Here is a 10,860-nt window from a genome sequence, read left to right on the forward strand (position 1 = left end):
TCGTGTGCCTGCCTGCACACACGCAAGCAGCTTTTTGAGCTTTGGAACTTTACAGGGACTACTGGATTTGGGATGAGGCCTGCGGCCAGGGAGCAAGAGGCCTGGAGCATGGGCACTGACCTCCAGCGCACAGACATTTTCCAGTTTGCAAAGTTTCCAGCCTAGCAGTAGCAAGGTGCTTGGGGTTGGGGGAGTTGGCAGTCTGAGATAAATTAACATTTTCCTTTCTCAGGGCCTAGAGAGTAGTGGAGGAATTTGAAGAAGCTGCAAAGATAACTCAGGGCTGCTTTGAACATTTGAACCAAGGGCACTTCTGAAGCTGAGGGGTTGGGCGGCGGTGTTGATTTTTAAATTCGTCACAGCTATGGCCTTAGATGTGGGCTGTGCTGAGGGACCCAGGATCTGAACTCCTTACGGAGGCTGGTAGAAAAAATCTCCCAGCCTGTCTTTGCTGGGGACCATAACCAAAACTGTCTCCCCAAGATTAAAAACAAAAGAAAAAATTCAGCCCTCAGAGTCCTGAGCAGGCCTCTGGGGCTGTCACAAATTTCTGTGTAGTCCTTTCTGGGAAGTTCTTGGCTGTTCTCCAAGCCATGAAACCACTCGCAGAACTAGGTCAGCAGAAATCGTCCAGAGCAGCCAGCCAGCCACTACCTTACCTTCTCAGGAGGCTCTGCAGAGGGCCAGGGCAGTTGGAGCTCTGTGTCACCAACAGTCTTGCTGTGGGACAACCATGTCCCACCAACAGTCTTGCTGCCTTCCCCTGCAGCATTATACCCTCGGTGTGACTGGCTCCCAGGCTATGGGAAAGATGGAACTTTTTCTCCGGTTTCTGACTGAGAAGCTGCAGACATCCAAGGGATGTGTCTTCTAAGCCAGCTGCCCTAAATGGCCAAGCAGTCTCTCAACAGCAGTGCCCATTGGCTAATGCATATAACACATCTGGGGATGGGGGCACCCCATCTCTACCTCCCACCAAGCGACTCTCAGGTTGAGGAACCGTCTGTGTATCTCTAAGGAGGCATGTTGCCAAGGACCCTGCCGTGGTACCAGCATTGTCCACTGAGGCTGAAGCTATTTCTCCAAGTTCATGCCTGCCCTTTGCCCTTGGTGGAGTCAGTGGAGCTGGGGCCTGCACACCGAAGGACTTCGGGTTGGGACTAACGGACCGGCAGGTGCCCTGAGATTAGTGGAGGAATGACAATCGTACTTTCTTTTTTTCTTAATTTATTTTTATTTATTTATTTATTTATTTATTTATTTATTTTGAGATGGAGTCTCGCACTGTCGCCCAGGCTGGAGTGCAGTGGCACGATCTCAGCTCACTGCAAGCTCTGCCTCCTAGGTTCAACCAATTCTCCTGCCTCAGCCTCCCAAATAGCTGGGATTACAGGTATGCACCACCATACCCAGCTAATTTTTTGTATTTTTAGTAGAGACGGGATTTCATTATGTTGGCCAGGCTGGTCTCAAACACCTGACTTTGTGATCTATCCACCTCTGCCTCCCAAAGTCCTGGGATTACAGGCGTGAGCCACCAAGCCCAGCCGATATTCATACTTTCTTTTGCCCTCACTGTTGGAGATTTGGACTCACTGTTGAAGTCAGAAGCATCCTTCCAGCATCCAGCAGAAACTCGAAGATGTTTTTTCCTGAGAACCCAGGTAAAGAAGGAGGTCCCCTTTATGGTGTAGTCACACTACCCCCTGCTGGACAGAAGGCAGCATGGCGATGAGGGCCTGCCATGCCCAGCATCCGTGGATATTTGCCAAGTGTCGTGGGCAAGGCATTAGACACACAGTAACCACTCAGTAACGGTCACTTATCGTTATTGTTTAGTTGCTGTTGTTGTCATAGAGTGAGGACCACCACAGAAGTTCAGAGAAAGAAGTTACTGTGAGACAGAGGGTTGCTTTCTCCTTCCTGGCTCTGCCTCTGGCTGTCTATCCCAGGCGAGCTGTATGCAGAGCTCTTGAGGGGAAGAAGCTGCTCATGGGCAATCATCACCTACAAGGGCACCTCCCACTTCCACAGACGGGCTCTGACCACCTGGGCTCCAAACGCCCTTGAACTAGCCTCTGTGTTGCCAAGTTCTTCCTGCCCCTGTTCCCTGAACAGACCCTCTGCAACCTCAGCTGGTCCCCGCACTGCAAACATTTGCTGAGCTATTCAGCTCAATTTAAGCTGCAGCAGACCAAAACCTCAAGTGAGCTAACATGACCTTGCTGTTTTCATTTTCATCAAGATAAGAAAATGCCAAGATAAGTAATTGTCAGAGTTAATAATTTTAAAATGCAATAGACCTTGTAATTAAAAATAAGCTGAAGGAGGCCACAAAGTGATTGTAATAATGTTTCAAGGGCCAATTACACAAAACGCTCCTCTGGCTGTGCCAGGAGAGCTGGAAGGAAAGAATCAAACTCTTGGGAGCTCAGAGCAGTTTATGTACCAGGAAAATCCTTTTCTTGAAATCTGATCCATCAGAAAGCTTTGGATACATTTATCCAAAACTGGCCACACCTTCATGAATTTTCCCTACTTATTCATGTATCTTTTCATTTGTTTGTTTGTTTGAGATGGAGTCACACTCCATCGCCCAGGCTGCAGTGTAGTGGCACGTTCTCTGCTCACTGTAACCTCCACCTCCTGGGTTAAAGCAATTCTCCAGCCTCAGCCTCCCAAGTAGCTGGGATTACAGGCATCTGCCACCGCACCTGACTAATTTTTTGTATTTTTAGTAGAGATGGAGTTTCACCATGTTGGCCAGGCTGGTCTTGAACTCCTGACCTCAGGCAATCCGCCCGCCTCAGCCTCTCAAAGTGCTGGGATTACGGGCATGAGCCACCGCGCCCGGCTATTCATGTATCTTTTTATCAGAAGTAATTATGGACTTCCTTTCTCCCTGGCCTAACTGGAATCTGTGGACTCTGTGGCATGCTGTTTTCTGGTTGAAATAGGATTACCGAGTCAGGAAGCTGTACCCTTCTGGCACATTCCCAAAGAATCTAACACATCACTTTGAAGCCTCAGTCCCCTCCCTCTCTGGTGAGTCTTGGCGTGTTATCACATGGTTTCCTTGTTTCATGCAGAAGGCCAGATGAGGAAAACACTGTGCCCTTCATTGACTGGCATTCATACTTGCTCTACTGAGAGAACAAAGAGGCCTTATACCATCACCCAGGAAGGTTGCAGCTCCCATTTCTGATGGCCACTCAGTTGATAGCAGATCAGGCTTCCCTTTGCCTTCTTAGCTTCCAGGGCAGGATGCAGCTTCCCAACTCAGTAATCCCTTTCCAACTGGAAAACTTGGAATGCCACAGCATTCACAAATTTCCACTTAGAGAACCTCCTCTACAGTGTATTTTCCAGACCCAGTTGTTTTATTTTTAAATCCACAAACTTTCATTCTTTCATTGTAACTAATTCTGACCACCGTATCATAGACTTTTCTTCCCTGGAAAAAAAAAAAAACACTGGGGTTTCCTCAAAAATCTAAGCCTGTCCGTGGAAGGAACATCATCATCCTGCCAGTGACAATGGATACAAGGTAGAAAAGGACTTTGCAACCTGGTGGGAGGGCAGAGAGAAGGGATGGGGGAATCAGGACGAGATATGGTCAAGGATGGGTCCAGACACACCATCTTACCTGGCCTCAAGGTATTATCCAACAATGTGGTCAAGTGAACCCAAAAAACCCAGACCTAGTAAGCAGGGTAGCTCTGCCTGCTTCCCTTGTTCATGACCCGAGGCCCCAAAGCCAGAGGGCTCACAAGAACATGACCAAGAAAGGAAGTCAAAGGTATATTTATAAAACTAACAAAAGGAATCCCAGAAATCATCTTTGGAAACCTAGGAAGTCTCTGGAATCTTAGAACCTGCAGAGACCTCCCCTTCAACAGAAACTGAATTTTCAGAGAAAACCTCAAGACTTTAGGGAGGTAGATTCACTTATCCAAAGAACATACAGATCCCATAAATGTTCACCCTGGCCAACAGTCTCCCTGCTCAGGACACCGAAAATAGAACTACCAGGTTTCTACCCACCACAAACCCAACCACAGACTATGGGTGCCAGAAGGGCAAGAAGGGAGAGTCCAGCCCCCAGAGTAACCCAGTGATGGATCCCAAAGGGCCACACCTGATCCCACAATGTGAAATTGGTGTCCTCAAGCTCAGATATCTGTTTCTGGGAGAGAGGAGGAAAAGGAGGAGAGAATCAGAAAGAGTCCTCAGGCTTCCAACAAGGATAGAAGCGTGTTCATATCTTCCGCTATGGAAATACAACTGGGTCTGGGTTCTTGAGAGCCTGTGGATGAGTTGGGCAAGGCCAGGGGTCCCCCTCCAAGCAGTGCACCCGAGCTCCAAAATGAAATCTCTGGGTTCTGTTCCAAAATATGAACTCGATTTGTATGTTCTTTTCTTCAAATGTGGAAACGATGAGCTCACTGCAATATTTTTTTTTCAGTTTTCTTTGGAACCAACATTTGACCCCAGGAGCCAATCCAAGCCTCATGTGTTTGGTGAACCTTTCCCTTGCTCTGTATCCCCAGAACTCAGCATAGGGCCTGGCTCAGTACAGGCAACCACTGGATGTCTACTGAATGAATGAGTTGCTTGTGGGCCCCTGGAGCAGAGTGAGATGCCAAGCTTCACATTCTTTATAGGCATAGCATGTCTCAGGGTAACTTCCCTGTGCCAGCATTCGATTTGGCCATGCCTCCTTCCTGATAGGCTGAAAGACGTCCCTTGTGTGTCTCCCTCTGCTGGAACACTGTTTACTACATGGCTTTCCGCCTGCAGGCCCAAGGCCAACAATCTAGCCCATGAATTAATGACTTTCAGCAGCAAAGAAGCCCAGTAGACCTTTGAAAGGGTCTACTACTCTCAACCAGGCAGCAGGGCAACCTTAACTTTTTCACTGTAAAAGGGCAGACTAATATAGGCGGAACTGGATTTGTAATAAGAAATGAACACACTCTATTTGGTGGTAACGGTAAGATGATTCATTTCCAGGATCCGAGAAAACCTTACGCCAGTGTTTATGTAGCAGAAGCTCCTTCATTTGGAGTATGCTAAAGGCAGGGGGTTGCAAGACATTACAGCTATGCACTTACAGAGTCTAACAAGTAGTTGCCATACTGCTCATAGAGACCCAACAAAGACAAAGGGTCAGAGAAAGTGTCTAGCTCTGCCTGGCATCTGTCTCAACATCTTTGCCAACACATGCTTCACTTCATCAAGAAAGAAAGAGGGAAACTTCTGCTTCCAACTATGATGGAGTGGTTGGTACCAGTCTAGCCCTCCCACCACGTGTTAATCAGTTTGCATTGCTATAAAGGAATACCTGAGGCTGGGTAATTTATAAAGAAAAGAGGTTTACTTTGGCTCATGGTTCTGCAGGCTGAACACGAAGCATGGTGCCAGCATCTGCTTCTGGTAAGGGCCTCTGGATGCTTATAATCATGGCAGAAAGCAAGTGGAGAGCAGGTGCATCACATGACAAGAGAGGGAGCAAGGGTGGGGGGAGGTGCCAGGCTCCTTTAAACAAACAGCTCTTGCGTGAAGTAACAGAGCAAGAATGCATTCATTACCACAGGGAGGGCATCAAGCCATTCATGAGGGATCTGCCTCCATGACCCAAACATCTCCCACCAGGCCCCATCTGCAATACTGGGGATCACATTTCAACTTTAGATTTGGAGATTCAAACTATATCAGGCCAGGTGCAGTGGCTCACGCCTGTAATCTCAGCACTTGTGGGAGGCCAAGGTGGGGGGATGACTTGAGGTCAGGAGTTCAAGATCAGCCTAGGCAACATGGCGAAATGCTGTCTCTACCAAAAATGCAAAAATTAGCTGGGCAGTAGTGGTATGCCCCTGTAATCCCAGCTACTCTGGAGGCTGAGGCAAGAGAATCATTTGAGTCTACGAGGCAGAGGTTGCAGTGAGCCGAGATCACACCACTGCACTTCAGCCTGGGCAACAGAGGGAGACTCCGTCTCAAAAAGAGAAAAGAAGTTATCATTGATGGAACCTGTACATAGGACAGGTTCCTATGGATGTAAAAAGAAGTTATCATTGATGGAACCTGTACATAGGACAGGTTCATCATGGATGTAAAGTGTACATAGGACCCCTGTATTATTTCTTCCAACTGCATGTGAATCTACAATTTAATCTCAAAGTAAAAAGATTAATTATATATACTCATAATATTTTATACATTAATTATTAAATATTAAAATATAGGATTAATATATTAAAATGTTTATAATATTACATTCATATATAGCTAGATCAATACCTGCAAACACCACCAACATCCATCAATAGGAGAATGGATAAACAAATTGTGGTTTCTTCACTCAATGAAAACTACTCAGTGTTATTGATGAATCTCAGCAATAAAAAGGAATGACTATTGATAATTCAACAATATAGATGAATCCAAAAACAAAAAGCAAAAACATTATATTGACCAAAAGAAGCTAGACACAAAAGAACATATACTTTTTATTCTATCTGAAATTCTAGAACAGGCAGAAGTAATGTATTGTGATAGAAATCAGAAAGTCATTACCTCTGGAAGATCGGTGAAGAATTGCCTAGAAAATGACACTAGAGAATTTTCAGGAGTGATGGAAATATGTTTTATGTTGTTTGGGGGTGGCAGTTACAAAGATATATACAGTTGTCTAAACTGATTAAATGTTTAAAATCTATGAATTTAGGTATGTAAAGTATACCTCAATAAAACAGAGCTGTAATTTCCTTTAAAAAAAATGTTCATGAAAAGATACCATTCTGAAAGTGACAAGGCAAGTCACAGCATACAAGTGGCTGTTTATCACATATATAACCAATGAAGGGCTTATATCCAGAACAGAGAACTCACACGAATAAGAAAAAGACAGACACCCCAATGGAAAAATAAGCAAGTGATTTGAACAAGCCCATCACAAAAGAAGATATGCAAATGTCCAATCAACATATGAAAAATTATCAATATGATTAGTCATCAGGGAAAGGCAAAGTCAAACCACAAGGAGAGACCACTGCATATCCACCAGAATAGCTGAACTTAAGAACACTGATAATGCCAAGTGTAAGCAAAGATGTAGAGAGCAACAGGAACTTTCACAGGCTGAAAGAACTATAAATTGGGCTGGGTGCAGTGGCTCATGCCTGTAATCCCAGCATTTTGGGATGCCGAGGCGGGTGGATCACTTGAGCTCAGGAGTTTGAGATCAGCCTGGGCAACATGCTGAAACTCTGTCTCTAATAAAAATACAAAAATTAGCTGGACATGGTGGTGCACACCTGTAGCCCTAGTTACTCAGGAGGCTGAAGGAGGAGAATTGCTTGAACCAAGGAGACGGAGGTTGCCATGAGCTGATATCACACCACTGCACTCCAGCCTGGGTGATAGAGCGAGACTCTGTCTCAAGAAAAAATTTAAAGAAATATAAATTGATCCAATCACCTTATAAAATTGTTTGACGTTAGCTATTCAAGCTGGACATATACATCCAGCAATTCCACTCCTAAGTGTATACCCACCAAAGATGCAAATACCCCTGCAAACAAGAAAAGACATGTGTAAGAATATTCCTAACAGTATCACCCATAATAGTATGAAACTAGGAACAACTCAAATGGCCATCAAACGTGGGTTAGTTAAGCATAGTGGTATATTTTTACAGTAGAATACAATGTAGCTATGAAAATGAATAAACTGATGCTACACACTTAATTACCATGATGAAACTCACAATCTAATGTTGAGTGAAAGCAGCCAGCACAAACATGTATAATCCATGTGGTATGATGCAATTTATCTAAAATTCCAAAACCTACTAAACGATGATGTTTTACACATATATGCTTAGATAATAAATCTCAAAAGCAAAGTGAAAAAATAATTGCCATAAAGATCAAAATGATAGCTCCCTGTGGGGGGAGACTGAGGGTAATAATTAGAAAGTGAGGATTGGGGGTGTTGGCAAAATTCTATTTCTTTACCTGAGCGGTGGCAAAACAGTATTTACTTTATAATAATTTGTTAAGCTGTACATTTGTTTGATGCATTTTTCTGTAGTGTGCTGTGTCATAACATAATAAAAGAAAGTTTAAAAAGGAAAAAAAGGAGAATACACACAAATGTTGACGGCCTAAGAGTAGAGAACTTTTGAATAATTTATTTTTCTTACCTTCTGTAGCTGTTTCATTTTCCAGAGTAATGGAGAATTAGTGATAGAGAGCAGGGAGTATGGAAACAGACTGTGCCTTAATTCAAATCCCAGCTCTCTCTCAGCAGGTCCGTGACCTTGGGCAACTTGCTTAAACTTTCTATGCTCCTGGCTCCTTATCTGTAAAATGAGGATAATAATAGTAACTGCCTTATTGGGTTGGTTGCACACACAGAAACAGCAAATTCTCAATCCGTAGTAAGCCCTGTGTTAGCTGTTATCAGAATGTCTAAATTACCTTTATAAGGAAAAAAAAAAGTAAAATGCAGTTTTCAGCCTATAGCATTCATCACACTTCACTATGATTCTTTTTCTTCTCTACCTGACAGTGGGCACCACAAGGGCAGAAACAGCATCTGTCTTGAAACACTTTGTCATCCCAGCATGCAGCACAGGGCCTAAGTAAAAGGAGTCCAGGTGTTTTGCTTTTAATGCAGTGCCATGGTCATAGTAGAATATAGAGAGTGACCCTCCACAGCCCAAGTCCTGCCTCCATCCTTGCTCCCCAAGGAGAGGCTCAGACATACATACCGTGTAGCCTAAAAGTAGCCACCTCTCTGGGGTCCTCGGTCCCCTTGCCTCTCTCTTGGGAACAGTCCAGGGAATGATGGGAAGGACCCTTTGGCCTCATTACTGGGAAAGGATGAGGATGGAGAACAGGGAATGGGGTTGAGAGGTTCCAAAGGAGACCCACCTATTCCCTAAAAGGGCCATACATGCCTGGATGGTTCAGGAGAAACCCAACTCTGACCAGCTGTGTGCTTCAAGGTAGTCCCAAGGGGACTAGGGAAGGCAGCCCCAGGACTGTGGGCCACTCCTGAGCAGAAACTGTGGGCTATCTTGGTGGGCTCAAGGCTCAAGCTGGCTCTTCTGTGGTCAGTGACATGGTGAAAACTCCTCCCTATGCGCAAAGTCCTTCCACAAACATCAATCCATTTACTCTTCCTAACAGGCCAGCGAGCTAATCTATCACTCATTTTACAAGGTAGGAGGCTGCAACAGGCACAGCAAGCTCAGACTATGGTCATCCAGCCCTGACCTCAACCCTTATCCTTCCTTTCCTTCAATTTCTCCCTAGGTCTGTCTTCCTAGAAGACCAGGTAGGTGCCACATGGGCCAGGATGACCTTAGTCCCCGCAAGGTGCAGGACATTCAAGTTAGCCCTCAAGACCCTTGACCCTTCCTCATTTCCAAGGAACAGTCAGGAAAAATGGCCTGGGGAGGACACTCAGCCTAGGGGTTAGGCCCAGAGAGGGATTCCAACCCAGACCTGTATGATTTCATGGCCCATCATAGCTCTTGCAGGGCCCACGGCAAAGCATGGCCTCCTCAGGTGGGAGTGCTATCCAATCCACATGCCGAGGGGAGAGAAGTACAAAGGGCCCTATAAGAAGAAAGGCATCCAGGAAGTCAAGGATCCCCAGAACATGGCATCTCTGGGTTTCCCAGCAGATAAATGAAGCCGTTTAGAGTTTGTAAGAGAAAGAATAGGGTTTCAGAGTGGAACAATTAAGATAGGTGGAGAAAGGCTTCCTAAGTAAGGAGTAGGGTTTTTTTTAAATCTAGAGCCTCATTAGATTAAAAAACCCCTCAGCCAGACACAGTGGCTCACGCCTGTAACCCCAGCACTTTGAGAGGCCAAGGCGGGCAGATCACCTGAGGTCCAGAGTTTGAGACCAGCTTGACCAACATGGAGAAACCCTGTTTCTACTAAAAATACAAAATTAGCCAGGCATGGTGGTGCATGCCTGTAATCCCAGCTACTCGGGAGGCTGAGGCAGAAGAATTACTTGAACCCGGGAGGCGGAGGTTGCGGTGAGCCGAGATCGTGCCACTGCACTCCAGCCTGGGCAACAAGAGCAAAACTCCATTAAAAAAAAAAGAAAAAAACCCTCATAGGGTAGGCACTGCATTAAAAAAAACAAAACACCTGGATTCCTTTTACTCAGGCCCTGTGCTGCGTGCGGAGATGACAGAGTGCTTCAAGTCAGATGCTGTTTCTGCCCTTATGGTGCCCACTGGTACCAGCTGGTACAGATGGGTCTGGGATTCTTTAGGATGGAGCTAGAAGAGAGGTGGGCTTAAACCTCACAGGGTAGAAGCTGCTGCTTACTGGTCCAAAATCATGCTCCCTTGAGCCACTTAAACAGCCTAGACAGCAGGCCATCACCACAGACGGCTACTGAGATGTGAGTCAGAAACAGCTCCTGCTCTGAGCTCCAGCGGTGCAGTTGGTTAGCGCGTGGTACTTACACAGAAATAGCCCTGGCTCCATTTCCAGAATCTGTCCCAGCAACTTCCGCTCCTAACGTCAAAATGAAAACAGAATCCAGCTAATTGAAGAGAACCACCCCATGTATCCTGGCTCAGGCTGTGCTGGGTCAGGCCAGACTGACAACCTCAGGACAGCCTTCTTTTCTGTTCCCTTGGAAGACATTTGGTCCTCAAAAGACTTTTAACCTTTTGAACTTTAGCTGGGAAGGATGAACTGCTTCATGCTGAACCCAGAAGGGAGACAAACTGTTGCACCAGCAAACCAGGCTGAAAGAAGGCCGAAGGGCAAAGCCAGCCCTGCTCACCCCACCCCACACGCAGGATGGGGAAGAACTGAA

Source organism: Rhinopithecus roxellana, chromosome 3 (assembly GCF_007565055.1).
Source record: "Rhinopithecus roxellana isolate Shanxi Qingling chromosome 3, ASM756505v1, whole genome shotgun sequence".
Lineage (NCBI taxonomy): Eukaryota > Metazoa > Chordata > Mammalia > Primates > Cercopithecidae > Rhinopithecus > Rhinopithecus roxellana.